Source organism: Malaclemys terrapin, chromosome 7, assembly GCF_027887155.1.
Source record: "Malaclemys terrapin pileata isolate rMalTer1 chromosome 7, rMalTer1.hap1, whole genome shotgun sequence".
In the NCBI taxonomy this organism is placed as follows: Eukaryota; Metazoa; Chordata; order Testudines; family Emydidae; genus Malaclemys; species Malaclemys terrapin.
Window position 1 is genome coordinate 74,093,279 of NC_071511.1, and position 24,595 is coordinate 74,117,873.

The 24,595-nt window shown below is 48.2% G+C and overlaps 1 protein-coding gene across 2 annotated transcripts in view; it reads right to left on the minus strand.

The window, feature by feature from the left end:
- OGDHL (oxoglutarate dehydrogenase L) overlaps positions 1-13,853 on the minus strand; it is a 116,581-nt gene extending 102,728 nt beyond the window's left edge. The window contains exon 1 of one of the 2 annotated variants that reach the window (XM_054036180.1): positions 13,804-13,853. The gene's annotated coding sequence lies outside the window, so the exon portion shown is untranslated. Of the gene's footprint in view, positions 1-13,618; positions 13,733-13,803 lie in introns of those variants that run through there. The other variant, XM_054036181.1, reaches the window with a different exon arrangement.
- Positions 13,854-24,595: the final 10,742 nt, after the last annotated feature.

The window sequence follows — 24,595 nt, forward strand, 5'->3', positions numbered from 1 at the left end:
GAGGCATACCTGACCCCATCCAACCCCTCTTCCCCATTCCCAAGCACTCCCTCACCCCATGTGCCCTTGCACCTCCACTCATGCACCCCATCCCCCTGTCCCCATGTGGCCCTGCACCTCCACTCCCAGTCAGCACCCGCTGCAGTCTGTCTCCCCCACTAGCCCTTCTGAACCCCAGTCTATGTGACCCCCCCCCCAGCAGCCCATTGCTGACTGTCTCCACCATATCCCATGACTCCTCACCTGGCTCCACAGGCAGGGCACTGTGAAGAACGCAGCCTCTCCACCTCCCTGTCAGCTGCTATGACCAATGAGCTGGCTGCCCTGTGTTCTGGCACCACAGCAGCCACTGGTGAGCACAAGGCATAATTGTAGTGCCTCTCCAGCAGAATGTATTTTCTGCAGAGAAAAAAAATCTCTGGGGGACATAAATTCTGTGCATGCACAGTGGTGTGAAACTCCCCCTGGAGTAAAAGTAGTATGTGTTTCAGCCTGATATGGGCATACAGAAGGATATCCCTGTGCCATACTGGAAACAAATAACAAGATATGCGATTGCCAAATACTCCCCTGTACTACTGGTTTCAGCTAGGAAGAATATAATGCAAAGCATGCACCTATTACCCATATGGAAGATCAATAAGGAGAAAAGGAGGACATGCTTACAGAAATACAAGATGAAATGAATAGAGTCTCCTCAGTAAGATCAATATGCCAATAACGACTGAAAATTATTGGCAATACTGTCTAGGGAACTAAGCATGGGTCTGGAAGCCAGGAACTTCTCAGTTTTAACCTTGATTTTGATTTTGGCTGGCCATGCACAAATCATTTAACCTGTTTCCATTTCCTCCCCTTTAAAATAGATAAGTAGCAATTATTTCACAAGGTTATGGCAAAGATGAGTTAGTGTTTGAACCATGCTTTCAGATGTAAGTCAATCCAAAAATCTTATTACTAGCAAGGGACACCACTTCCTCCAAAGTAAACACTGAAACTAGTTTCCTATTTAAGCCTACTTTTAATTATTACTACACAAGTGCATCTAAAAGAGTAGCATCATCACTAAAAGACCTACTGTTACTGCCTCTTCTGTCATGAGACACAAACATGCCCTGCCAGTCTCAATCTCAAGGAAAGAAAAACTATTCTAATAATAATGGATCAGAAATCAGGAAAGATTACATGCAGGATGCTGAGTCACTATGCAAAGACTCTGAAATCAGAGTCTACCAGGTTCTCAATATGAAACATGAATATAAAAACAGCAACTTGACTTTGTGAAATTACAGCCATCTTGAAAATACAATCCTTATCCCAATGTACTTTGTCACTGTTCACAGTGACCACTAAGCTAATATGATCATATTAAAAAGAACTGCTAAACTAGTTATGAGATTCTAGTCCTACAATATGTAGTGCATGTGCTATGATATCTATGCCTAGAGCCCTCAGCATTCATTGAAGTCAATGAGGGTTGCATATTCCCAGTGCATCTGAAAATAATGTCAATTCTTTCATAACATTGCTAGATACAGCCTTTCCTATTCCGCCACAAAGCTAAAACTCTCATTCAGGCTCTCATCTCAGTTACTGCAACATCCTTCTCTCTGGCCTTGACAAATACAATCTTGGTCCACTCATATCCATTCAGAATGCTCTTGCTAAAATTGTTGTCCTAGTCCACCACTTTGACTACATCACCCCTTTCTCTGCATTCCTCCATTGGCTCTCCCCCTCTCTGTTGCATCAAACATAATCTGCTTGTCTTTACTCTCATGGTATGCCCACACTGCAGCTGGGAAGTGCGATTCCTAGCACGGACAGACAGACTCATGGTGGCTCTGCTCAATATAGCTCAGTTTAGCTGCCCAAGTCCAAGCCCGCCTGACCCCCTGGGTCCAAGTTCGAGAGGCTAGTCTGAGCCACTGCCAGTTTTGCAACATCCACACTGCTACTTTAGCATGCTAACTCAAGCTGAGCTAGTGTGTCTGTCCACCCATCCTGGGAATCATACCTCCCAGCTGCAGTGTAGACATCCCCTTAAGGCCCTTCATGGTCTAACCCCACACTACCGATCATCTCTAAATTCACTATCGAGATGTTAGCTGATATCCCCATAATGCCAACCTCCATCACCAGCTTGTTACATCTTCAAACAAACATCTTCGTACCTTTTCCCATGCTGCCCCTCACACTTTGGAGGGGCTCCAAAACATCTGCCAAGCTAGTATTATCCTCCTTCATATCCTTCCTTAAAATTCCTTTTCCGTGAAGACTACAAAAAAATTAACAGTTATGGCCCTGGTATGCTGAGATGACTAGCTATCAAACTAACTAACGCAGCCTCTTTGTTTCCTTGTACTCCCATCTGTCTATCTGTTTCCATCTGTTGTTATATACTTTGATTGTAAGACCTTTGGGGCAGGGACTGTCTTTTTGTTTTGTCTTTGTACAGTGCCTAGCAAAACAGAGTCCTGGTCATGACTAGGGCACCCAGGTGCTATGGTAATACCAATAAATAATAAATATTTTTGAAACAGATGATAGTCATACAAAAATCCAAAGCCATTTGGGATCACATTGGCAGAGTTAAGAATATATAGTTTTGACCTCTACGTGATATTTTCTGTATATAGTTTATTTAATATAATGGCATTAAAAGCAATTATGTGCATATCATATCATCTGCCATAGCATAATATAAAAGTCGTCTATTTCTCATGTCAATGTGTTATCAAGGAAAGAACTGAGACGTCACAATGAAGTATATGACTTCACATCAGGAACAAGAAAGCCAAGAGGTAAATGGGTACAAATCCTTGCTTATACAACATCACTTTGCTCACTGACAGGCAGGCATGCATGCATAAATAAAGGCATGAAAAAATACAGGGATACAAAGCATGAACACTGAATTAGTCCTTAAAGAGTCATTGTCAACTTAAAAACCATGCTTATATATTGGATGATGTTTCAACTACCTATGCTACAAGTATTGGTAATGTTGTTATAGCAAAGAGTTGAGAACAACTAAAACTGCAGAAGAGAAACATTTTAAAAACAAGGAAGTGATGGTAAAAGCACAAAACTTGACCTGGGTATTCAGGGCAGATGCAATACCAAAAGCTACTTTTACCTCATTTTTAAAAACATGGACTAGATCTCAAGTTGATTGTATCCCTTAAATATTCCAGCAGAGAAAAAAACAGAAGCAAGGTGACTCCAGCCATCTTCCACTTGTTCTGCTTAAATTTCAAAAGAGGGTCAGTGTCCCTGTAGTAGGTCCTAGCCGGGGCTCGACCCTTCCGGGCAGGAGGGGAGCCACACCGACTCACTACTCTGGGAATAAGCAGTCAGTTAGTCCTGAAACTCCGGCTCTTTGGTGCAGAGTCGGAGCAACCACAGTTAAAGCTCAGGAGCCCAGGCCCTGGATCAGGGCGGGGCAAACACAGTTAAGCTCAGGCCCTTGTTTGCAGGGGCTGAGCGAGCAAATAGTTCAGAGGCCAGGCCCTGGATCAGGGCGGGGCAAACACAGTTAGGCTCAGGCCCTTGTTGCAGGGGCTGAGCGAGCAAATAGTTCAGAGCCCAGGCCCTGGATCAGGGCGGGGCAAACACAGTTAGCTCAGGTCCTTGTTGCAGGGAGCTGAGCGAGCAAATAGTTCAGAGCCCAGGCCCTGGATCAGGGCGGGGCGAACACAGTTAGGCTCAGGCCCTTGTTGCAGGGGCTGAGCAGGCAAATAGTTCAAGGCCCAGGCTTCTGTAGCCGAGCGTTGGGTGAGGGGGAAGCCTGCCACCCGTACGGAGGGTGGCAGGGGGGAACGCAGGCCCACCCACTCCACTGCGTTCCAGCCCGGGGCCCTAACAGCGGTTGCTGCCGCTGCTGGTCAGTGGGGTATCCAGACCGCAACACACTGACATAGGCTCACACTCAGTTGCAGCCGGACCGGGGTCGGCTACCCCCGGGCTACTTCCGTGATCCCCCTCACAGCCTACCTCGGTCGTTGCGCCGGGATCGGGCCAGTCCACCTGCATGGGCTCCTCTCTGCCCGGGCTCGGCGGCAAGTCTGGTAGCTCTGCCGGGAAGTCCGGCCAATGGTCCTCAGGCGGCTCCTCTGGATAGCAGCAGGGGCTGAGGGGTTCGGGTCCAGTCTCACCCTCAGGGTTAGCGGGGTTCGGTTCCCAGGGGTTCTCCCAGTGGCGGGCGTGAACGGGCTCCGGCGGCTCCTCCTCGTAGCGGGCCCGGGGTAGCTCAGGCCAGCTAGGGTCTTCGACGGTCTCCTGGCCGGGAGCTCCCGGCCGCACGTCTGCTCCCTGTGGTGGCTGGCCGCCAACTGAGCTCTGGCGGCCGGCCTTTATACTTCCTGTCCCGCCCCTTGACTTCCGGGGGGCGGGGACAGGCGGTGGTGGTCCCACCCACTCTGGTGCCGGCACGTGGGCTCCCTCTTCTGGGCAGGAGGGGAGCCACACCGACTCACTACACACCCCCCCCCTTAAGACTGGCTCCCGCCTGTCGGGGCCAGGTCCTGCCATCTCCCCCATGCGGGATAGGAAGTCCGCATTCGTATGGTCCTTACCTGCTCGATGCTGGACCGTAAATGCGTAGGGTTGTAAGGCGAGGTACCACCGCATAATGCGGGCATTATTATCTTTCATCCGCATTAGCCACCGGAGGGGGGCGTGGTCTGTGACGAGGGTGAACGGGGCCCCGAGGAGGTAGAAGCGCAGGGCATCGCAGGCCCACTTCACCGCGAGGGCCTCTTTTTCCACCACGGCGTAATTCCTCTCCCGGGGGAACAGCTTCCGGCTGAGATATACTACGGGGTGGTCCTTTCCCTCCACTTCTTGGGACAGGACTGCCCCTAATCCTACGCCGGAGGCGTCGGTCTGCAGGATGAATGGGCGTTTAAAGTCTGGGCTATAGAGAACCGGCTCCTGGCAGAGGCACTTCTGCAGTGTCCGGAAGGCCGCTTCACATTCGGGGGACCATCGTACCTGCCGGGGGCTGTCCTTCGTCAGAAGCCCAGTTAAGGGTGCTGCGATGGTCGCGAACTGGGGGATGAACCGTCTGTAATACCCCACGAGGCCCAGGAACTGCCGAACGTGCCGTTTGGTTGATGGGGTGGGACAGTCCAGGAGGGCCTGGACTTTCCCGACGAGGGGCTTGACCTGCCCGCCCCCGATGGTATAGCCGAGATAGTTGGTCTCTTGCCAGGCAATCCGGCACTTTTTGGGGTTGGCGGTCAGGCCCGCCTGTCGTAGGGACCTTAGGACCGCCGCAACCCGGGGCAGATGATCCTCCCAGCTGCGGCTATAGATGACCACGTCGTCTATGTACGCCGCCGCATAGTCCTGATGGGGCTGCAGAAGTTGGTCCATCAGCCGCTGGAAGGTGGCTGGGGCTCCATGGAGACCGAATGGCATCCGTGTGAATTGGTACAGCCCCGTTGGAGTGGCAAAGGCGGTCTTCTCTTTTGAGGTCTCCTCGAGGGGGATCTGCCAGTAGCCTTTGCTAAGATCTAAGGTGGTGATATACTGGGCCTCCCCCAGGCGGCCCAGTAACTCGTCTACACGGGGCATCGGGTAGGCATCGAAGCGCGAGATGGCGTTTACCCTCCGAAAGTCGATGCAGAAGCGGCGGGTACCGTCCGGCTTGGGCACCAGGACCACCGGACTACGCCACTCGCTCTGGGACGGTTCGATGACGCCCAGAGCCAGCATGGCTCTTACTTCCTCCTCGACCGCACCCCGCATCCGATAGGGCAGGGGCCGGGTCGTCTCTCGAACCACCTTTCCCGGCTCGGTCTGGATGGAGTGTTTGACCAGGGACGTGTGGCCCGGTACGGCCGTGAAGGTTCGCTTGAAGGTTTGCAGCAGGCAGTTAGTCTGTTTACATTGCTCTTCCGTGAGCGATTGTCCTAATTGGGGTGCCGGGGGGTCATCCGTCGAGGGTACCTGGGGTCCCAATTCCGGCTCGGGCGGGCATGGGTTGATTAAGAGGCCCTCCCGGTCCTGCCACCGTTTCAGCAGGTTGACGTGATACCGCTGGGTTTCCTTCCGCTTGTCCGGTTGCCGCACCTCGTAGGTGACGGGACCGACCTTACGCACGACTTCGTAAGGTCCCTGCCACCGGGCTAACAATTTTGACTCACTAGACGGGAGGAGGAGTAGGACACGGTCTCCTGGTTGGAACTCCCGGACTTGGGCTCCCTGATCGTAGGTCCGTTTCTGCCGTTCCTGCGCCGTCTTTAAATTTTCGCGGGCCAGGGCTCCGGCCTGGGCAAGGTACTCCTGTAACTGGATGACATATTTCAGGAGGCCCTGGGCTGGGGACGCTGACTGTTCCCAGGTCTCTCTCATCAGGTCTAAGAGGCCCCGCGGTCTGCGTCCGTACAGCAGCTCGAAAGGGGAAAATTTTGTTGAGGTCTGCGGGACTTCTCGGATGGCTAGCAGCAAGGGTGGAAGGAATTGGTCCCAGTGGCGGAGGTCCTCTGCGGGGAATTTCCGCAACATGCTTTTCAAAGTGCGGTTAAACCGCTCCACCAACCCGTCCGTCTGCGGGTGGTACACGGACGTCCGGAGTTGTTTGATGCCTAAGAGGGCACAGACCTGTCGCAACAATTGGGACGTGAAGTTCGTTCCTTGGTCGGTCAGTATCTCTCTAGGCAGTCCTACTCGGGCGAAGATTTTCAGCAATTCCCCCGCGATAGACCGGGCGGTAATACTTCGCAGGGGGATGGCTTCGGGGAACCGAGAGGCATAGTCCACCAAGACCAGGATGTATTGAAACCCCGCGGCACTTTTCGGGAGGGGGCCCACGAGGTCCATGGCGACCCGTTCAAAGGGCGTCTCCATCACTGGCATGGGGACCAGGGGTGCCTTGGGGATCCCGGGCGGGGCGACCCTCTGACACTCTGGGCAGGAGGCGCAATATTCTTTCACCTCCTGAGAGATTCCTGGCCAAAAGAAGCGCGCCAGGATTCGAGCGAGGGTCTTCTCTCGCCCCAGGTGCCCGGCGGCTGGCACATCGTGGGCCAACTTCATTACCGCCCGCCGGTGACACAGGGGCACTAACAGTTGGGTTTGTGGTTCCTGGGTGCGGGGGTCACGGTCCAGGCGGTAGAGCCGGTCCCGGCGTAGCTCAAAATGGGGCCACAGGGTGGCCCGCTGGGGGTCCACAACCTTCCCGTCTACTGCCGCGAGCTGCTCGTAGAAGCGGCTAAGGGTGGGATCCTCTCGCTGGTCCCGACAGAAATCGGTATCGAAGCGGGGCTGAGGGGCCGGCTCCGGCGGCGGTCCCGCTGCGTCCGTGTTGTCTATCTCGGTCGCTGGACCCTGCTCGGGGGTCTCGGAGGAGGACCCCAACCGATCAGCCTCCAGGGCCGGCGTGGACCGTAGGACTTCCTCAAAGGCCGGCCAGTCCCGACCGAGGATCACAGGGTATGCAAGATGGGGAGCTACCCCAACCACCAGGTGTCGGGTGATCCCCGCGATGGTTAGGGGGACCCGGGCGCTGGGGTATGGTCGGACATCCCCATGGATGCATTGTAGATGAATACATCCGAGGCGGTTATCACCCGGCGGTACCAGGTCCTTACGGACCAACGTCTGGCCACAACCCGAATCGATCAAGGCCCGCGTAGTCCGTCCTCCGACGGCTGCCGGGACGGTCAGCTTGGGGTTCATGGCTGGCCTGGCTCGAGTGTGGCCCGCCCACACTTGCCCATAGCTGCAATCCATCTCCGGACAGTCTCGCCGGAGGTGTCCCATCTTCCCACAACTGAAGCAGGGTCCAAGTTCAGGTCGTCTGCTCCGGGGGCCTTCCCGGCTTGGGCTCCGGGGGGGGCTTCGTCGAGCCCTTGGGGGCCCCTGGCCCGGGGCCACTGGTCCGGTCCGAGGAGCCGGGTCCGCGTGCCGGGTCCGGGTCTCGCGGCGGGGTTCGGGCCTCGGTGCGGGGGGTCGTGGTCCGCTCGGGGGTTCCCCTTTCTTTTCGCCGCGGGCTGGTTCGGGCCCGGGGCGGCGGAAGGTGGGTCCTACCGCATCTTCGGCGGCCAGGAAGTCCTCCATTAGTGACACTGCCTGGGCCAGCGTCGTCGGCCGGTGGCGAAGCACCCAGGCGCGCCCTCGGGAGGGTAGGGTGTGCACGAACTGTTCCATCACCACCTGCTCGGTTACCTCCTCCGCCGTCCGGGTGCCGGGCTGTAGCCACCGTCGGCAAGCCTCTTTTAAGGTTTGGGCCACTACCCGCGGTCGGGCCCCGGTGGGGTAAGTCTGGCCCCGAAACCTTTGTCGGAAAGTCTCGGGACTGACGTCGAGGGCGTCCAATATCGCGGCCTTCACCAGGTCGTAGTCCCGTGCTTCCTCAGCCGCCAATCCACGATAGGCCACCTGGGCCGCCCCCGTCAGGTAGGGGGCTAAGAGGGTAGCCCACTGGTCCCTGGGCCACCCGGCGACGAGGGCTACCCGCTCGAACGTGACCAGGAATGCCTCCGGGTCGTCGTCTGGGCTCATCTTAGTCAAGCGAAGGGGGGCAGCTAACCGCGGCATCTCCGCAGCCTCCCCTGCCGGCCCCGGTGCGGGGCGAGGGAGCGTGACCAGCAGCTGCTGCAGCTGGACTCCCAACTGCCGCACCAGCTGTTGCTGTTGCTCGAGCTGGGCTGTGTGCTGCTCCTGCTGCAACTGGAGTTGGGCGGCATCTCGCTGCTGTTGCTGTGCGAGCTGAGCGGCCTGCTGTTGCTGTTGCTGCTGCAGCTGGGCCGTCTGCTGCCGCTCCTGGCTCTCCGCGAGCAGCTGAAACAGCCGCTCCATATCCATTCCTTAGAATGGGGGGGGGGCAACGGCCACTCCCCCTCTAGCCCCTTCTCACAGGGGCAGGGGCTCGTGCCCCACGTTGGGCGCCAAATGTAGTAGGTCCTAGCCGGGGCTCGACCCTTCCGGGCAGGAGGGGAGCCACACCGACTCACTACTCTGGGAATAAGCAGTCAGTTAGTCCTGAAACTCCGGCTCTTTGGTGCAGAGTCGGAGCAACCACAGTTAAAGCTCAGGAGCCCAGGCCCTGGATCAGGGCGGGGCAAACACAGTTAAGCTCAGGCCCTTGTTTGCAGGGGCTGAGCGAGCAAATAGTTCAGAGCCCAGGCCCTGGATCAGGGCGGGGCAAACACAGTTAGCTCAGGTCCTTGTTGCAGGGAGCTGAGCGAGCAAATAGTTCAGAGCCCAGGCCCTGGATCAGGGCGGGGCAAACACAGTTAGCTCAGGCCCTTGTTGCAGGGAGCTGAGCGAGCAAATAGTTCAGAGCCCAGGCCCTGGATCAGGGCGGGGCAAACACAGTTAGCTCAGGTCCTTGTTGCAGGGAGCTGAGCGAGCAAATAGTTCAGAGCCCAGGCCCTGGATCAGGGCGGGGCAAACACAGTTAGCTCAGGCCCTTGTTGCAGGGAGCTGAGCGAGCAAATAGTTCAGAGCCCAGGCCCTGGATCAGGGCGGGGCGAACACAGTTAGGCTCAGGCCCTTGTTGCAGGGGCTGAGCAGGCAAATAGTTCAAGGCCCAGGCTTCTGTAGCCGAGCGTTGGGTGAGGGGGAAGCCTGCCACCCGTACGGAGGGTGGCAGGGGGGAACGCAGGCCCACCCACTCCACTGCGTTCCAGCCCGGGGCCCTAACAGCGGTTGCTGCCGCTGCTGGTCAGTGGGGTATCCAGACCGCAACACACTGACATAGGCTCACACTCAGTTGCAGCCGGACCGGGGTCGGCTACCCCCGGGCTACTTCCGTGATCCCCCTCACAGCCTACCTCGGTCGTTGCGCCGGGATCGGGCCAGTCCACCTGCATGGGCTCCTCTCTGCCCGGGCTCGGCGGCAAGTCTGGTAGCTCTGCCGGGAAGTCCGGCCAGTGGTCCTCAGGCGGCTCCTCTGGATAGCAGCAGGGGCTGAGGGGTTCGGGTCCAGTCTCACCCTCAGGGTTAGCGGGGTTCGGTTCCCAGGGGTTCTCCCAGTGGCGGGCGTGAACGGGCTCCGGCGGCTCCTCCTCGTAGCGGGCCCGGGGTAGCTCAGGCCAGCTAGGGTCTTCGACGGTCTCCTGGCCGGGAGCTCCCGGCCGCACGTCTGCTCCCTGTGGTGGCTGGCCGCCAACTGAGCTCTGGTGGCCGGCCTTTATACTTCCTGTCCCGCCCCTTGACTTCCGGGGGGCGGGGACAGGTGGTGGTGGTCCCACCCACTCTGGTGCCGGCACGTGGGCTCCCTCTTCTGGGCAGGAGGGGAGCCACACCGACTCACTACAGTCCCATTTTAAGAGATAATTGAACTATTAAATATATAATCTACAAACTCAAAGACACATTAGTTGTCTTCTATGATGGTACAAAGATTATTGCTGAGGCAAAATTTTACCAGACATATTATCCCTGACTAACAAAAAAGTGATACCTCATTTTACACAGATACGAAACAGAAGTGGACAAAGCCATCTCTGATGTAACTCCAAAGTCAACAGGTTTACATTAAGGATTAATTTTGCTCAACAAATCTAACTTCCTCCTGGTTCCTCCCTTGTGTTTGCTGCTCTCCTGCACAGACATCAGCATCAACACTTAGCAAATCAGAGACCACAAGTGTGATCACAGAGCATTCTGGCCTACTCAGCCCATCACTCAAAAACCAGCACAAAGGGCAACAGACAGAATCAAGCAGCAGTTAGGATTATTCCATTTCACAATGCCTCCTAAATCAACCTTGAAATGAAAACAGTGACTGGCAAGGGAGCATGCTGAGCAACCAAAAGGAAAATATTAATTAAATCTCTACTAGGGATTGAAAAATGAGAAGGGAGTACTGAACTGGAAGGAAAAGCAAACTTGATATTTATTAAACAAAATAAACCACGCCAGCATTAAAATAGTGGAGGAAAAAAAGACAGCATTAGGGGATTTAAGTCTGAAAGCCTATATCTCTGTACTGTAGTACAACTTAAGATAAACTAGTTTTCAACTCTGCACAAGAAACTATCTTTTGACATTGACAAGATTGTCACTTACCACAGCCCCGTGTCTAATCTTCCTTTTAGAGGAAGCGGAGGTGGAAGGGAAAGGTTGTGGCACAGTAGGGCCAGTATCAATGGTAATCTTCTGATACACTGTAGCTGATTCTTTTAATTGCTCATTAGACTTCAGTATGGCATGGAGACTGTACTCACCTCATTCTCCTCCTAGAACACCAGGTGTATATAGTGGGTCTTTTAGATCTTTGTGGTATAAAGTCTCCATGAAGAACATTAACAGTCTGGCCCAACCTTCAGAAAAGGTCTGTCCCTTAGCATGGCTAATTTTCAAAATGCATTTCATGCAACTCCCTCTTAAGAGTTTCCTCATAGAAGCTGGTGCCTGATGGATATTTGAATTGAATAAGGGAGGTATGAATAAGTAGCCTTGGATCACAGAAGTAGACAGGAGAAGGGAGAAGGGAAGGAGGATTGCTCAGACATCACTACAAAATAAATCTTTGTTTTTTCCTGCAGAGAGGAACTGTACTAAATGTAGAAATATCCATTCCCCTTAATGGTTTTGTTTTGGGTTGTGTTTTTTGTTTTGGTGGGTTTGGTTTTGTTTAGTTTTTGGGTAGCCAAACGATTTATTCACATACAATAAATACTTGAGATTCTCAATATGCAAGCAAAACCCAATTAACATAGTGAAAAAATAAGTCAGGAAATGAAAATACAACCCTATCTTTTACAAACAAACACAAAGCCAAGTCATGCTTTAGTGGAAAATAAAGTTGGTAGCATCACAATAATGACTACCATCATATTCAGTTTCCTGGAGTAGTTAGAACAACTAGTTGAAGGAAGGAGAAGAAAAGTCACTTTTGTTCTTCAAGGCTTGTCTAAACTACCACCTGAGTCGATGTAACTTATGTCATTCAGTGGTGTGAAAAAACCACCCCCTTGAGCGACATAAGTTACATCAACTTAAAGTGCTGTCTACTATATCCGCGCAAGACGCTCTCCCACCAACATAGCTTCTACCTCTCGTTGAGGTGGAGTAATTATGCTGACCGGAGAGCACTCTCCAGACAACATAAGCGCGTCTTCACCAGACATGCTATATCGGCACAGTTGCTTCAATGTAGTGCAGTAGTGAAGACAAGCCCTCAGCCTCTTGTGTGAAATGTAAATGCATCAATCTACCATGACCACGGAATACAACGATGTTATCAGTCTGTTATTCACCTTGCCCAAGATGGGATAATTACAGCTAATCAGATTGTCAAGACATTCATAGTGATGTATCTAAATTTTGCATAATAATGAAGGCTTAACAGACTTCTCTAATTGTTTCAGCCCTGCAGGCCTCTCACTCAAAGGCCCTCACTTTGGAAAGCTAGTAATCAAGTTAGGATCAGCATTACCATTCTCTTTTGCTTTTCAGTACAATTCCTGGATGAATAAGAGAAGGGGAAAACTATACATTGAAGACCTTCCTTTACAGATTCAGGATTAAATGAATCCTAAGGGCACAATTAAAAATGTATTTCCATTCCAAGTGCCAGATCATAAATACCTAGCTCTTATATAGAGCTTTTCATCAGTAGATCTCAAAGCACTTTACAAGGAAGGAAAGCATCGTTATTCCCATTTTGCAGATGAGAAAGCAAGCACAAGAAGGTGAAGTCACTTGCTGAAGCTCAGCCAGCAGGTCACACTGAGTCCAGGTCTTCTGAGTCCCACTAGGCCATACTACCTCCCATAGAAGTAGATGGTATTATGTAATTACATATAGTATTCTAATCATGAAAGCAAAAGAATGCTTTTTTTTAAACTTTAGAGAAAAACTTGAATGACCATTTAAGTCTCCATCTCTTTGCATACTAAAGTGATTTAGTATTTAGTATAAAGTGTCAACACTATTAGATTGTCTTTTTCAATTTACTTACTCTTTTTCATATTTGTGCTACTGCAACCCATAGGGAGGTCACACAATGCAACAAAGAGTAGTCAAGGATTACTTGACTACACATTAATAGCCAAATTACATTAGTCCAAAACATATGTACAGTACTGTCTAAAGCAGAGATGACCCTATTAATTTGGATTACGTGCCCGGCTAGACTACAACAACTCAAATCCATCATCATAAACACCCAGCTTAGCCACCATGGTCCAGAAGCAGCCTACTGTAGGAAGTCTGCTGTGCTTGGTACTACACCAGCATAGCATTATTAACAAACAGGCACTTATCCCTAAAATGCCTCCCCACGCCCTAAAGAGCCTTTGCTGGGCGAAAAATTCTGAAGAGGATTTTTATTCTTCATCCAGCCTTTTCCCACCCCAAGGGCAAACCGGGAGGCCCCACCTGTGCCCAGAGAAACCCATACCCGAGATGCCCAGGCCTTGCCCATTAAAATCACTAGCCTGCTTTACAAAGATATTGTACATCCTTCTCCTCCAGCCAGGTGGGGTTACCTGCCTCTTCTCTAATGTGCAATACCCGGCTGATCCACGCCAGCCCCTGTCCCCCTCTCCCCACACCAGGCCGCCTGCCCCATCTGGGTGCACAGCCTTGACAGACGCCCCTTTGGCCCAGGGCACGGTCTCCCCCGGCCGCTCCAGCAGGAGGGCGGGTGACAGACCTGCGCGAGGGGCGGGGAGGCTCCGGCAGGTCCTAGAGGCGGCGCGGCGCGGCGCGGCGCAGCCCCCAATTGCCGGGCCGCTACTGAAGAAGAACGGCCCTGACGGTCGCAGCGCCAAAGTGTGGAGAGGACGGGATGTGGGGCGGGGGTCTCTCATCTGTGGGCGGTGGGGAGGGGACGATTACCTGTATCACGTGGGAGAAGGATGGCCGCGCGCCTGGAATCTATACGCGGCGTCCGCTGGGCGCGGTGAGGTCATCATACGATGGGTGGGAGGGGCCGCGTGGGGAGCGAGCGAGCGCCTGGCGCTGTCCGCAGGGCGGTGCTGAAGAGAGAAAAGAAGGCAGAAGAGCTGGGAGCGCCCACCTGTCCTCCGCCGCACGGGACCCTCCCCCGCCAACCGCCTCCCCCTCCGCTCCACGGGACCCCTCCCCCGCCAACCGCCTCCCCCTCCGCTCCACGGGACCCTCCCCCGCCAACCGCCTCCCCCTCCGCCGCACGGGACCCTCCCCCGCCAACCGCCTCCACTCCACGGGACCCTCCCCCGCCAACCGCCTCCCCCTCCGCTCCACGGGACCCCTCCCCCGCCAACCGCCTCCCCCTCCGCTCCACGGGACCCTCCCCCGCCAACCGCCTCCCCCTCCGCTCCACGGGACCCCTCCCCCGCCAACCGCCTCCCCCTCCGCTCCACGGGACCCTCCCCCGCCAACCGCCTCCCCCTCCGCCGCACGGGACCCTCCCCCGCCAACCGCCTCCCCCTCCGCTCCACGGGACCCTCCCCCGCCAACCGCCTCCCCCTCCGCCGCACGGGACCCTCCCCCGCCAACCGCCTCCCCCTCCGCTCCACGGGACCCCTCCCCCGCCAACCGCCTCCCCCTCCGCCGCACGGGACCCTCCCCCGCCAACCGCCTCCACTCCACGGGACCCTCCCCCGCCAACCGCCTCCCCCTCCGCCTCACAGGCCCCCTCCCCCGCCAACCACCTCCCCCTCACGGGACCCCTCCCCCGCCAAGCGCCTCCCCCCTCCGACTCACTGGACCCCTCCCCCACCAACCGCCTCCCCCTCTGCTCCATGGGACACACTCCCCCCGCAAACTGCATCCGCCCCAGGCACTCAGGATCATCTCGGGTGTCCCGTTTTTTTTTTGCATCTCAGAGGTGGCAACGCTTCCAACTCCTCCTCTGCCTTGTGGGACCCTCTCCAACGCACGGCCCCCTCTGGCCCAGCGGACCTCTCTTTCCCTCCTTCCTTCTCTCCGAGAACCTGCTTCTCTCAGCTGTTCCCTCTCTAGTGTCCTGTTCCCCCCAGCTCCCTCCCTCTCCCCCCTGCACGCCCCACCTCACTGTCCTCAAGTTACTCACCCTGTCTCTGCCTCCTCCACCTTATGGCAGTGTCTTCACCTCCTTCTCCACAAGGTCCCCTATAAACGGCCCACTGGCCTAGATGCTGCTGTAACCCCACATCAGTCTCAGCACTTGTGGAAAACCCTGTTTTTCTTGGGATGGGCACTCACACTTACTTACTGTTCTCCAGCTGATGGGTTTTAGGGTTTGCCATTTCCTCTTCACCAAAACAGCCATGGCAGAACTCTGCTCCATAACCTGTGGCGTAGGGGAGACTTCTCAAACATTAGGGTGCTGTTTGCTAACATCCATCAAACTAATAATAATATTACAGTGCCTTGTCAAGCCCTTCTCATCAAAGGATCCCACAAAGGTTAAAGCCTTACCAGGCCTCCTTGAAGAGAGGTAAGTACCACATAACTGATAATCAACCATACCAGTTCTTCACCATTTGCTTGTATGTTTCATCCCCTATCCTTTGTCCATCTGTGGCTTTAGAATGTAAGACCTTCAAGGCAGGGACTGTCTCGTTTCTGTGTTTGTACAGCACCCAGCACAATGGGGTCCTAATGGGGCACTACAGCAATATATGTATTTACTACTGCTAATGAGATAACTGACCTGAGGCACAAAAGGCTTGGTTGTGTCAGTGTGTAGTTCTGATCACACCAGTGTAATTTTACTGAAGTCAATGGCCCAGATTTTCTGATGGGCACTTCAGAGCAAGGTGACACAGCAAGGGAGGCAGTTGTGCACTTTGATTTTCAGGCTAGATCTACACCAGCACAGTTTATACCAGACATGAGGCTATGCCAGCTATTGACAGGTCTCAAAGTGCCATCCACTAGTTCAGGATTACCAGGATATTGCTTGCTTCAGTCACATCCCCTCTTCCCTCCTGTCTTGCACCTATGCTGGGGATTGTATGTGAGGTGATGTAAGAGCAAACTCTACATTGGTTGGGGACTCCCTTACAGTGGCAAAGTCCTTAGCTATGAACATCCAGCAGTTTCTTTGGCCCCTTTACTCCCCAACAGCAGCACAAAGAGGCAGGAGTAGGCCAGAGAAGTTGTCTCAATATGATTGATTCTAATCTCATCTAATTGTAAATCAAGACTGTCTCCCTTAAATTAATGGAATTATGCCACTGTAAAAAACAGTGTAAGAAAGATCAGGATCAGGCCCACAGACTTCAGTAGAGCTAATCAAGATTTAAAGTGGGGCGACCAAGAGCAGCATCTATTCCAGTAAGGTTAATTGCCCAAGGTCAAATAACAAATCAATTTCAGAGCTGGGAGTAGAATTCCGATGTCTAACCATCAGTCCTGTATTCCTATATTTAATGTATCTAGTTGAAAACTTTATAAGGCAGTATTGTTTATGTATCACACTCTGCTGTCACTACCCGTTACAGTCATGTAAACGACAACATGATAGTATTATATGTGAACAAGCTAGGAAAACCAGGAGCATAGTCCTCATGAAGGAGCTCCAGCTGCTCAGTTGGATAGAACAAAACATAAAATCAATACATGCAGCTCAAATCAAAGGGTATCTAATAGAACAGTCAAGAAGGCAAGACATAAATTAGAGAGAAAGTAGTTTCAACCTGGAGGTTTTCAGGTGGTTAGCAAGAGATGGACCTGTTTGCATTTACATAGAGCAATGAGATCATAAAGTACTTCTTGAGGCAGCAAAATCCTAAGGATACAAGGACTGTTATAACTATGAAGTTGCCACTATATGCCTTCTTAACAACACCAGTTAGCTTCAAAACTCATGGCAAGAGCCAAATATTTAATTTGGTCTTAGTCCTCATTCAAAACACAGAACACTGTTAAACTAACAGATGGCATAGAAGGGTCCTTTGATCCTTACCCAGCAATATTTCATTAAAGATAGAATACAAGTGTATGTGCGACTAATGAGTAGATAAGAAATATAGCTGGAAAATGGGAGGAAGGCAGGAAGATTTAAAACACAAGGTCTTTACTGGAATAGTGGGAATGAATTACCAAAAGCTACATAAAAGAGATATAAAATGTTTTGAGGACATTTATGCTTTTCTATCCAATATTAGTATGGGAAATGGACTGAAATGAGACAGTTCTAGACCTTGACAAAATGATTGGAAACATGTCTAAGTCCTTATAATTATATGATTAGCCCTGTTCTATGTGCCTGAAAATACAGTATAGGACAGTATGGCAACAACATTTTGATTTTTCCTCCTGCTGTCATTATTTTTGAAGAATATGTTCCAGGATTCTTCTCTACTGGATTTCTTCAAGCTACAAATATTTATGTACTTTCCTTGATTATATGTAAAGTTGTGTATTTGTTATTTCAACTGTCCTTGATAAAACTACAGAATAACATGCAACCAAGGTCAATCATCTATAGAGCCAGCTAAAATTGTTACCTCGGCTTACAATTGACACCATGGCATAAATATCCACATGCTTCATAATTTTCTGGGCAAATTGAAGTAGGATGGAATAATGGAAACATTTGTACCTGGATAAGAAGGGAAGGAGGATGGCGAGGGAGTCATAAGTTATTCTATGCAAAGAGTGTGTTACAAAAAATGATTTAATCAGGGTCAACTTGACTGCAGTAATAAGCAAAATCTCAGACAGGAAGGAGCACTGGCAGGTTTTATATGAGTCTCTCTACTGTAATGTATTTTAAATGACCCCAGAATCAGATTAGGCCCCTTGGTTATTACAGCAATTGATAGTTCACTCTAATTTTGCTGATTAGAATACAGGAACATATTTTTTCCTTGAGATAAAAAATTTCTTGGTCCTCAGAATCAGTTAAATTAGATAAATTAGAAATCTTCATTACTATCTTACTAGTTCTACCAACTATGTGAATATTTTTCAAGCAATTGTCATATTTTGAATAATATTAGTATTGTTAATGTAAGTTAAAATGCTCTTGTGAAATGATTTTTAGAGCTGGGGTAGAGTTCTCAGGGGTGAAGCACATGGAGCAGCTCATGAAGTGATGCACTCAGTGATGTTTTGCCACACAGATCTGGGAGGAAGGTGGACCAGCCAAACTGGTTAGTGGATCCTGTTGTCATTGCAAAACAAAAAGTTTGCTGACCAGTTACATGAAAACAGCCATATGATAGTCTACTCTGCTGGCAATGAATTAAACACTGTTAGCTGCCATAGTTACTAACCAAGTTTTAATTTTATTGCAAGCAGGCACAAGCCTTGTTTAGAGGGAATCATGTTACACTGATTATAAACTCAATTAAAAGATGTAGTGTCGTCAAAGCCTTACAGAACTCCCATTTACTTGAAAGCAGGTATGACTAATAAACATTTAGATACTATAGTGATGAGCATGCTATATATGCTTAGAGAAACATACCATCCTCGTCATCTTAGCATCTAAGACCCAGGTCTACAAAGGGATTTAGGCTCCAAACTTCCATTGATTTCCGTGGAAGTTTGGAGCCTAAATATCTTTGTGGATCTGGACCGAAGTGTTTATTCTGCTCTCTGAACTCTGCACAATTTTTGCAGCAAATTTCCTTTTTCATGGGTTTTTATGTAGAAAGATGATCTAGCCCTGTGTTGTAAGATCAGGCTTCTACATTTAATTGTTTCAGTTTGCCTTGGGGCACACAACAACCTGTTTATACTTACTGTAGCTATTTGCTTCCCCCTTTGCTTCTTTATAGCTCTCTCCTTTTAGGCATCTGTTTCTTTCATTGCCTACCTCTACCCCCCACAGACATTGTCTTGAAGTTTTGGGGAATTGCTTGCTTCCACTTTTTTTCCTGTATTTCAAGTCCACCAATCTGGTCCTTTGTGTGCCTGTAATGTTACTGATCCCATGCTTTCTAATGAACTCCTGTGAAGCCTTCTGGACTATTTTCTTATGACTCAAAATCTGTGTAACCATTGACCTACTTCATCAGACATCCTACTTGCCCGCTGAATAGGACACATACTTATCTTGCTTTGATTTCTACATAAAGCTCCAGCTGACTTGAATAGAGGTTCCATGTGCAGAACGATAGCACACAAAAATCCCAAGTGTCAGAAGCTATGGAGGCAGTTCACAAGTGGTGTAAGTCCTTTGAAGTCACCCAGTTTCAACTCTATACTGCAATAAATGAGGTTACACTGAGGATGAATTTTGCCCATAGACATTAAAAAAATCAGCAGCATATGACTGCTGATTTAACCTCTGAGGATAGGCCAAGAAGCAATGGACTTAAATTGCAGCAAGGGCAGTTTGGATTGGACATAAGGAAAATCTTCTTAACTGTGAGGGTGATTAAGCACTGGAATGAATTGCCTAGGTTGTGGAATCTCCTCACTGGAGATTTTTAAGAGCAGATTAGACAAACACATGTCAGGGACTGTCTACTCTGGATAATCTCAAGGTCCCTTTCAGTCCTATGGTTCTATGGCAGCCATGCCAAATAGCTATTGTTAGAGATAACAGTCTAACATTTGTAATTGCATGCTGTGTAGGCTAGAAGTGGAAGATATTCAGCCCAAAAGATTTATTTTTCTTAAGACCAATTATCCTGGGGGCTGGGGGAGAAGAGGTTTCTAGTTGTAACTTCTAGATGTTCTTTCTAATGAACATTTATCCATTTATTTTTCCTGTACGTCCCCAATTCAGTTCCATTGGTTGACCAAACTAGGTTCAAATTCTGTCTTTGGATATGCACCATAGCTCCCATCGACTTCATTGGGAGCTGTGTTTGTGTAAGGGAAGGCATAATTCAGCTCTTTGTTTCACTGTATACTATTCATTGACTATGGGAAGAAGTGCCACTTGGTAGCTGGCATTATTCCAGTAGTCTGTTGATGGCACCTCCTTTAACTATAAAAGCAGACTCAAAATGAATATCCATCATAGAATATAAGCTATTATAATTCCTCACAACTATCCTTACTTGCTTTCTTGTACATCAGTTCTACCTGCCAGATTGACAACTACTTGTGTCACCATTGCAGTTCCAGTAGTTAATTGCCTCACACAACTCTTTTTTTAACACAGCATGACTTCTCCATATGCTTCTTTCTTCAAAGAATATTCTCATTAGAGGTGGTCTGGATACAGACTACTCTGAGAAGGACAATCTCATTAATAACTTCCCCTCCTGAAAGTTAGATATTTATTTTCTAAGACACTTTATTGTTTTATATTCCTATTTCTACTACAATGATTGACAGAGTTTCCTGAACTCCAGCATAGAAATTCCATTTTAAATTAAAATATAAAAATAAATAAAAATATTTATTTCTCAATTTGTTTGTTACATGTAATTACACTATGAATACAATCTAAGGTAAGTTAAATATTCTTTCTCATTTAAAGCAAGGCACATCTCCAAATGGGAACTGCAAACACACTACAGCAGTAAGCCTAATACTAAGTTTGTAAATATACCAAATAGCCCTGGAGAGGCTGGTTTAGAGATCTAAACTACAGGTTGAAGAACAGATTCAAATGCTATTAAGGCCTTAATTCTTCATAGGTAGTTCATTTGAATTCCATGCTGTTTACTCTGGATAGATCTTTAGAATAAAAACCAAAGACCTGTCTTGTCTGTATAAATATTAAAGAATCCATGGCACTTTTCTTAAGAGCTGGGGTTTGTGCTAATTGTATTAGCCAATATTTCTCCTTTCAGACAACCCAGCTGGAACATAATGAAATCAGAAACTGAAGGACAAATCCCTCACAAATCCCTAACTTAATGCAGGTGGGACACTATAGTTTAGGCATTCATACACACCAGATGCAGTCTCAAATCTTCACACACTCTTACGTTTCTCAACCAGCTCACTCAGAAAGTTGACTGCCATCCCTCAGCAAAACCCAAATAGATCACAGCAGAAACCTTTCCTTTGTCATCTGCCACCCTAATGTCACACATTCTGCTGTCATTACATTCTACACTGTGTTGCTACAACAGCCAACATTCTCCCTGTACTAAGGGCCCTGGAGTGTGTATATACATTAGGGTGAGAATATATTGATTGTACACATACTTATCACCCTGCGGTTCATACCATCGGTTTAGAAAGGACCAAATTATACCAGAGTACTTGTGGCACCTTAGAGACTAACTAGTCTCTAAGGTGCCACAAGTACTCCTGTTCTTTTTGCGGATACAGACTAACACGGCTGCTACTCTGAAACTAAATTATACTGAGCAGCAACTGACAGGTTCTTAGTGAAAGCAAGCCATTTCTATGACAAATACCCAATCCTAACTCCGTGTTTTTTTCACTACAACTTTAATTTTTAGTCTAACAGACATATTTGTATATTCATTGTTTCCATTGTGTAGCCAACACATCCCCTTCATATGTTTAGTAAAGTTGAGTATCCCTAGAGTGGAATCACTTTAGGATCTAAGCAATTTTGAAATATACAGCCAAGTTCAGTAGGCATTCCTTACCACAGTAAAGTCAAAGGCCAAACTCCTATTGATTTAGTGAGCTCAGGAGTTCACCCCAATGTCTTTTATTTGCTTTGGGTTACTAGTTTTATAGGTTATCAAGTTTTGCCATCCAGTATAAAGGCATAATGGCTCAGATATTTAAGTTCCTAATTTTTATTGATTCAAGTAAGGAGCCTAAATACTTTTGAGGATCTGGGCCAATATTCCTTTAATTATCTCTAGTATTTGAGTTAATTAAGGAAATACAGTGAGTTTCATAAATTAGTTACTTTTATTATCCATATGTTTGATTACATTGGATCCTTCAGTCCTGACTTTGTCATACAGGTAATAAAATATCTGACTTCCTAGAATTTACCTTCTTTTCTAAAGGCTAATTTCTACAGGAGATCTGGATTTCCTGGTTATCAGAAGATCCCCAACAAAAATCAGTCCAGGCACTTTACTGCTTACAATGTGACTCTCATGCAAATTTAACAATGATGATAGAGTGTGAGCTATTTGCTGCTCAAATGTGTGGTCATTTTTCAGCCAGTAGCTAGATTCATATCTGTGGCTAGATTTAAATGTGGTGTTTGTTCACGGTATCTTTATCTAGTCCCCAAAAGAAAGTTACTGAACTGTTCTCCATCCTGAATTTGCAGACTGTACCATTCCAGCTGAAAACACCGTTGTTAAAAGTACATTATGTTTGCAGTGGAAAATTAAGATAACAAATCTGAAAAATTCCTTCCCCCTTAAGTGGATTACTATAAAAATGAGGTAACTTATCAAGCAACTGTTGTTCTGAAAATGTGTTTCCTATGCAGAGCCACACTGTAGCAGTCATGACTCTAGTCATTAATTCATTTAGAGTAGAAAAGTCAAGAATGTATATCCCTAAAATAGGACATTCCATTACTCAAGTCTACTGCAGTAGCCTTGCCCAGTGTTTCTCAACCTTTTTGATACCAGGAACCAGCTTGCTGCCTTCCTAAACTGTGTCAAGGAGATCTCAGGGATCGGCACCGGTCCACAGGCCGGTTGTTGAGAAACACTGGCCTACCCCAAAAGCACTGCGAGAACAGTAGCAATTTTAATCTGAATAACTGCTAAAACCAGCTACACTACAACTGACTAGAGACTCTAACTATTTTAAAAATGCAAATGCAGAACTACTCAGAAGAGGAGAAGGGCATACACACACCTTTGGTGCATGAAATGTGAGGTGCAAAGTACACACACACACACATTCCTACTCCTGATGGTCTTACTGCTTTAAATAGTTCTGTGGCCAGGTATGCAACTCTCACAACATGGTTCTGTGAAGACAATGTCATGAAGGAAAACAATATTTTTTTAGATGTGCCATACATTAAAAAAAAGAAACCAAAGTTCATGCAACTCTTGTGCTGGTCCTTCTGTCAAGTTTTAGTCACTATTTGTCATTAAGGATTAAGCTCCAAAAGCACAAATGTAGATTGCAGCATTTTGTGATGTGCATGCTACTGAGATTAAAGGCGTGTCACACACTTACATTTTGACTTTGGCAATCTTTATCTTGTTACGTAACTTAAGTTCAAAATTTGACTTCTTCTAAAATAACTCTAGTCTGATGGGGAATGTCCTCCACCTTCCAAGTAACTATTTATCTTAAGTATCAAAGGTGTAACCGTGTTAGTCTGAATCTGTAAAAAGCAACAGAGGGTCCTGTGGCACCTTTAAGACTAATAGAAGTATTGGGAGCATAAGCTTTCGTGGGTAAGAACCTCACTTCTTCAGATGCAAGTCTTGCTTCAGTCTTGCATCTGAAGAAGTGAGGTTCTTACCCACGAAAGCTTATGCTCCCAATACTTCTGTTAGTCTTAAAGGTGCCACAGGACCCTCTGTTGTATTTATCTTAAAACTCTCAGGTTTATAACTGAGAAGTTAAATAAAAAACAGTAACCAACAGTTTACACAAAGCCAGCCAACAGAAGCAGCATAAGTTAGCAAACCCTCTTCCCAGAAATATGCTGACATAATTGAAGACCCCTTCAGTAATGCAATAGGCAGAGTCATGCTGGTTGTTGCTCCATAATAAAGCGAAAAAACTTTTTTACAAATTGGTATGGGAATAAATGTTTTAAAAATTTGATAGCGTGTCATGAACAATTGATAGTAAAAAACTGGAAATACTTGAGCACTTCTTTTTAACTAGAAATTCTAGTAGCTGAACAACCTCTGTGACAGCAGGAGTGGAGAAAGGTTTTTGGCCTACATGTTTTTGGTGGAGTTACTGGGTGCTTCTGCTTGGGGTGCAAACATGTCTAATACTGGTGCCATTCACAACAGTTCCTTATTCCTTAAGAAACTCTCAGGATGCAAGCCTTTAGTACATGTGCACTTATACTCATATGAATAGTCCCATAGAGTTCAGTGGGCCTACTCACAAGTAAAGTTATGTACACACATCCTTAACTGTTGTAAGATCAGGGCCTAAGAAAGATAAAGTTGCCATTAATCAGACAGCCCTAACAAAAACATGGAATTATCTCATGTTCTTTACTGAGTGTTTCTCCAGTATTCCCCTAAACAATGTCTAAATGAACTTTCATTTTTCAGATTTTACAGTTTCTTTTAAATAATTGTAAAACATCAATGCAACTCCACACATTCAGAAAGATTTTTTTACCCTTTTATTCTATATCACATGCTTCATTTATTTTCAGGATTCGGGGATGGGCCATTATGATTTTTTATTCTTTATGAATATGTGTAATTATATTCCTAAATTTTAATTTAAAAGAAAATAACCATGCACAAATAATAGTATGCAAAAAAGTTCTTGAGCAATTGAATTTTGAGATTTTCAGCTTGTTTTGGGAGAGGGTTTGCTAATGAAGCTTTTGAAGCCCCAGTGGCAATGTCTGATTGTAATTGCTGAAAGGTGCTTCTCTTAGAGCTTTATTTACACTAATCAACACCATGTTGTGCCTCAAAGCTAAAGTTCTCTTAGATGCATTGCTCCTACTGGGTTATTCTGCAATAACTAAACAGCTTCTTCTGTTTACTTTTGTTCTGGCCCCATATCTATTTTTTAATGGAATCCTTTGAAGCCATTCTCCAAACTTGTTATACAGCAAAAGGTTTATAATTTTTAAACACATTCCTCCCACGTTCACCTCTTTCTCTTCCTCAGCCCCCCACTAAACAAACCTTTA